Below are 6,000 nucleotides of genomic sequence, written 5' to 3' on the forward strand. Positions count from 1 at the left end.
CATAAAAGGAGAACAGACCAGACCCCAAGGTCCGTGCCTTATATGGAAAGGGGACAGCTCTTCCTGAATTCCATCCGTCTGTTGTGCCAACTAAGACCCGGATGTCAGCCTCCTCCCTCTTGGAAGGAAAAAAAGTTTCTAGTTGTCTGTTATGTCACCTTTAGCCAATCATACCTCTCCATGCCCCCTAGGATAGCTTGCCCACTCCTCCCCCTCCTAATCCCTTATAAGCCCCCACCTCCCTGACCAGGTGTGACTTCCCTGGCCTGTAATACCCAGACCGGAGAACATCACCAGGGAATTGCGCTCAAATAAACTGCCTGGCCCTTTGTTGCCTCTCGTTGCCTGCTTATTTTGGCTAGAATTGATCTTACAATCAATAATGAACAAAAAGAGTGATTAAAGACATTGAATACAGCACAGAAACATTTCTTAGAATTCAAAATAAAAAAGATGGATTTGATGATGAACTATCAAAAATATATTCATATTTATTGCCAAAACCTCTACATGATTTTGATGCTTGGAAATAGATATATCTGTGTGGAAGGTTTACATACAAAATGAGTAACTAGATTACTTCATGTCTAGGAAGCATTATTTACCTGGGTCCTGCAAAACAGGACTCTGAGATGCCCAATTTTGTTGACAGTCTTCCTGAACTTGTACTACATGTTGATCTTCCTTTTCTAGATTCTCCTAGTGATGTCATATAAGCTTCAAGATAACTTGCGATTCTTAGCATATCAAAAAATCACAACTCTGAACAACTGACTATGTCTTAGTAGCACTTCTGGACATGACAATGTGGTAACATCATATAGTAGTGCTTTGCACCTTTGATTTACTTCCATTTTTTTCTTTTTTCTTCACCCTCGTGGCTCTAGGCTTGCTGTTCTCAAATAAAGGATCAGCATTTTAATCCTTGCCTCAGGCTCTGCTATCAAGATTGCCCTATTGGGGTGAAAATTACCATATGTAGTTTCACAAAATAGCATTTTTCTCAGAGGCTTTTACTGGGCCAATTTTACTTTCCCTTTGGGTAGTGCAATGTGATTTTATATCTACATTTATAATATATAAAATATAGTTTCATATACATGAAATCAAAGAGCTTCAGAAAGCTAGAGTTATAGAGGGTTAAGAAATAAATAATGCACCTTTGTCAGTGCTTTTTGTCTTTAAATTTCATTGTGGGTAAAATTATATTTCTAGAATGTCTCACCTGGCTTTGTTACATCTGCATATCAACAAGCGCTCAAGGGTGGACAGAAGTATGGCTTTAGGGCATTTGCATCATTCCTCAGGGGTGGACAGAAGTTCATCTCCATATCAGTGGGTAATTACCTGGACAACCAAGGGCGTTTCTGAAGCTAGGCGGTTAAGGGGAGGGGGCTGGCTTGCTTGCTGGCTGGCTTCTTCTAGAGCAGAGGAGAGAGATGGCCCTGGACTGCAGTTTGTAGAGGTATTTTGCCCCAGGATTTCCTTTCCCTGGACTTAGATCATATGGAAGAAAATACTGATTAGATTTTCAGACAGCATATTTTACAGAGAGGAATATCTTCTCTGAGCAAGAATCTGTAAAGGAAAAATATTTTCACCATGGAATTATCCAGAGCCCATTACCTTGCTTGACACAAACAAGAAACTAAAAAAAAAATGTAATAAATGGATGAAAGTAAGGTTCCAATGTTACCAATTGGAAATTTATCAATAATGTTTCCCATTATTGTTTCTGATATAATGATTGTTCTCTTTACTTTCAGCTACTTTTGCTATTAAATAATTTTTTTTTCACATCTGAAGGAGTCTATTTGCTAAATGGTATTATTTAAATTTTTTTTTACTTCAAAATAACATCTTTTAAAATGCTTAACTTTTCAATTAATGCCCTTAGATATTACTTAATCTTTATTCAAAAATAATCTGGTGATCTATGTAGATAATACCAAAATCTTACTGATTCATTTATCTTGAGCAACCGTCAGTTCCCTGAGGTGTTAGCAAAATTTGTTGCTTGATTGATTTAACTCCTGACTTAAAATGGTCTATTACCTTGCTAGGTAGACAGTCAGTTTTATTTTCTTCTTTCTGTATCTTTTTAAAGTATATTACTTCTTCCCTTAGCATTTTCCAACTTTGTGCTAAATGAATTTTTCAGAAGAAGATGCTGCGTAAATTTAAAGTACTTTTACTGTTGCAGAAGTCTTGTTTCTGCCAGGCATCTGTGTTTGAGTACTCAGCAATATTCATCAAGTACAGAATTTGTTTTCACTTATTTCCCCCCAAAATTCAAATTTCTTTCTTCCTGCAGATGCCCAGCTTAAAATAAGGGATATGAAAAACTTCTTTGGAAATTCTATCCATATTTGAAAGTAATGCTTTTGAAGTCTTTCCCCTAGGGAATATCAGGGGTATATATTTCTTGCATAACGTTTTATAGCAAAATGATCTATAGTTTTTACCTAGCATATAAGCCCTGAATAAGTATGTTGTGCAAATAAAATATATACTCAAATGCTATTTCAGAAACAGGCCTTTTCCTGTTGAATTGGGGAGAGCAGCTTTGTGTTTTATTTGGAGCAATATAAAAGACTTTGAAGATTTCCACTGTAACTGATTGTTTAAAAGACTAAATGAAATGTACTTATGGAGTTAAAGTATCTTCTGTGTTCTAATAATAATTATGGCAAAAATAAAATGAGTTAGCTATTTTTTGTTACAAAGCATATTTATTATGCATATTTTACCTGTAAACCAGGGTTTATCAGATCTTGCAAAAGGGAATTTCAAAATGGTGATTTAAATACATAAAACACAAGGAATAGTTTTATTATTGTGCTTTGAACTTCAGTCCATGTGTAACAAAAAAAAATTTGTTAAAGCCATAGTATTTATCCAATTGTAATGTTTGTTTTTTATTATATATTCACATTTCTGAATTATGAGTGTTTTGAGGCAGATAAATATATTTTATTCATCTCCTTAGCACCAGCGACAAGCCTAAATACCTGAATGACCAAAACATTTTTAATTGAATGAATGAATGAATTCATGAGTAAATGAATGAAAACAAAGAATTCAGATAATATATATTACTATATATTAGGGAATAATATTACCTGCACTGCTTTGGAAAAATTTTACACATGATATTTAAGGAATGCAATTCCTTGCAAAATTACCTTGTTTACTGTCATGTACACAGATGAGAATTATTTTATATCTGAGAAAATGCTTTACTATTTACTAGAGAAGGCTGGGGCCTGATAATATACAGATTCAAATAGGATATGTGAATTCTTGTTCATGTCCTTTATCAGTTTTGATGTAAATAACATCATAGTTTCTTTTAGTTGCCATTTATAAATATTATTGGTAATTCTTTTCATATGTATTTAAATTCATTTCTGTCTTCTTTCCCTTGTTCATGGAGCTAATGATATCTTTGTATTTATTTCTTCATGTGTTAAGTCACAACACCTTTTATTACTGACATGTTTTTTTGAGTACCCAATGATGTCCTCTGCTAGTAGTTTTTCTATACTTTGAAAAGTTTTCCATAAGCTCTAAAATCATCCTTGTACTCATTTAAGCCTGGGAAGTATCATTATGAATAGCATACAGACATTTTTGATGATGACAGAGAGATTTATATAAGTATTTTCCTGTGGAATTATGTTTGAAGAGCAGCTTTTAACCATTACAACATTAATGCAACTTGAAGATATCTTTTTTGATTTCTTAAAATACAGCTTATACTAATTATATTACTCTTTCCAGCAACAGATTTTCTTTTTATAAGAAATAAACAGGGTTTTCTTTTTGGCAGTCTTTACAAATATTTTCATTTCAGTTGTATTCTTTTATAACCCTCTTGGTTAATTTATTTGAAAAGTATTTACTCAACCCCTGGGCCATGCCAAATATTATTTAAAGTCCTGGAGATACAGCAGTGAGTAAAAACAAAAAAAATTGCCCTATTGGGCTTATATTTTTGAAGAGGTAGACAGATAATAAATAAGATTAATAGGTAAAATGTAGATTTTTAATTATTGTGACATTAAAGTATTAAGTGGAATGTAGTTGTCAACTTCTGGGGCATCTTCAATCTCCTTTCAGACTCTCTTATGTTTTTATTTTCTTCCACATCTCAGCAACTTATATAAAGCAATGTTTCTTATTCCTTTTGGGAAAAATGTTTTTACTCTCTTAAAAAAGTTGAATATAAATAATTAAAACTTTGTGTAACTTTGCTGAGGAATGTTGCTTCCAAAACCAGAAATCAGCATTTAATTGCTAAATGTTGCTGAACTTACAGCAGAATGAAGTATGCATGCCCCTTTAAGATCACTTCAGTGACATGATATGCACCACGATTTTCAGAAGGCAGGTAAGACTGAAAATCTATGCATGGTCTATACAAGGTCCAAAGGACAAATGACTGAAGATCTATACAAAATCTGTACAAGATCCATAAGATGACTAATCATGGTGCTGGTGTCATACGACATGATGCCCCGTTGATATTCAGGTCTAGGCTGAGTGCCTCAGGAGATGTTTCAGAATTGAGATAGCTTCATATTGCCTGAACTTATGATTCTATATCTATTTTAGCTACTCACCAAGAGCTTTTAAAGGTAACCATTTTTATCTACCATGGTATAAAAGCTAGAGTATGGAATGGGAGTTGAGAAAACAAAGAGTCCACGGTCTGTCCACTGTGATCTACAAGTCCTATAGTCCAAGGGTCCTCCATTAGGGACGACACACAATTTAATATCTCAATAGGCATTTGTACTGCATTGCTGAAAAAACTAATGGTAATTTAGAACTTCTTTAAAAAAAATTCTAAGAGGAGAGCCAAATATCTAGTGCTTAACTTCATTATGTCTAATTAATTGTTACAATAAGCCAATGGGTTAAGCACGGTTATTATTCCAGATGAGAACACTGGGCTTCAGAGAGGTTAAATAATTCTTCAATCATTAGTTAGGTGCAGAGTTAAAATTAGCATGGAAGTCTGCTTGACTCATCCATACTCTTCTCACCAGAAAGCCTTTCTATCTTCAAGTCCTTAACTCCTGTTTAATTTTTATTGGTTCTTGAAACTGAGTGTTTCCCCGAGTCTTCTATTGAAAAATGAATTCTAAAGAATGTTGAAATGCCTTCGAAGTAGCATATTTTATTAATGATGGCTTTAAGTTAAATAAGTCTTTATTTTTTAACTATAATATTGCTCCGAATACAATATTTCTCTCTTAACCTCAGTCTGCTTTCCTCAATTTCAGTTTCTGGTGGCCAACTGCCTATGGCAATCAGGTGATACCCCTCCTGAGGTCAGGAGTAGCCTAACGCTACGTCACAGTGCCTGCATCATTCAACCTAACTCCATCTCATCACAAAGGCATTTTATCATCTCATTTCATCACAAGAAGAAGGGTTAGTCCAGTAAAATAAGATATTTTAGAGAGAGATCACAGACCACATTCATATAACTTTTTATTACAATATGCTGTTATAATTGTATTTTATTACTAGTTATTGTTAGTATCTTTCTCTGATTAATTTATAAATTAAACTTTATCATAGGAATGTATATATAAGAAAAACAGTATATCTAGGGCTTGATACTATTTAAAATTTCAGGCATCCACTGGAGTGTTGGAATGTGCCTCTTGCTGATAAGGGGGTACTACTGCATTTAGTACAGAAATAATGGAATCATCAGGAAAAAAAGTAGAGTGTTATTTAAAATGAATCCCACATTTTCATGTGGGAACCTCTTTTTTCTGGTGGAATATTCTGAGATTAGTGTACTAAACAGTGTAATTTTCAGAATTCTGTTTGAAACCAGGTTTTTCCTAGAAAACATTAACTACTGATCAGCAATTTAGAAGACTCCATGAATACACAATCTCACAGTTATTTCCACTTAAGTTTACATATCAGTTATAATTATGTTCCCAAACTTGCTAATTTTTTAGAGAAACAACAATG

Source organism: Manis javanica, chromosome 2, assembly GCF_040802235.1.
Source record: "Manis javanica isolate MJ-LG chromosome 2, MJ_LKY, whole genome shotgun sequence".
NCBI classification, from domain to species: Eukaryota; Metazoa; Chordata; class Mammalia; order Pholidota; family Manidae; genus Manis; species Manis javanica.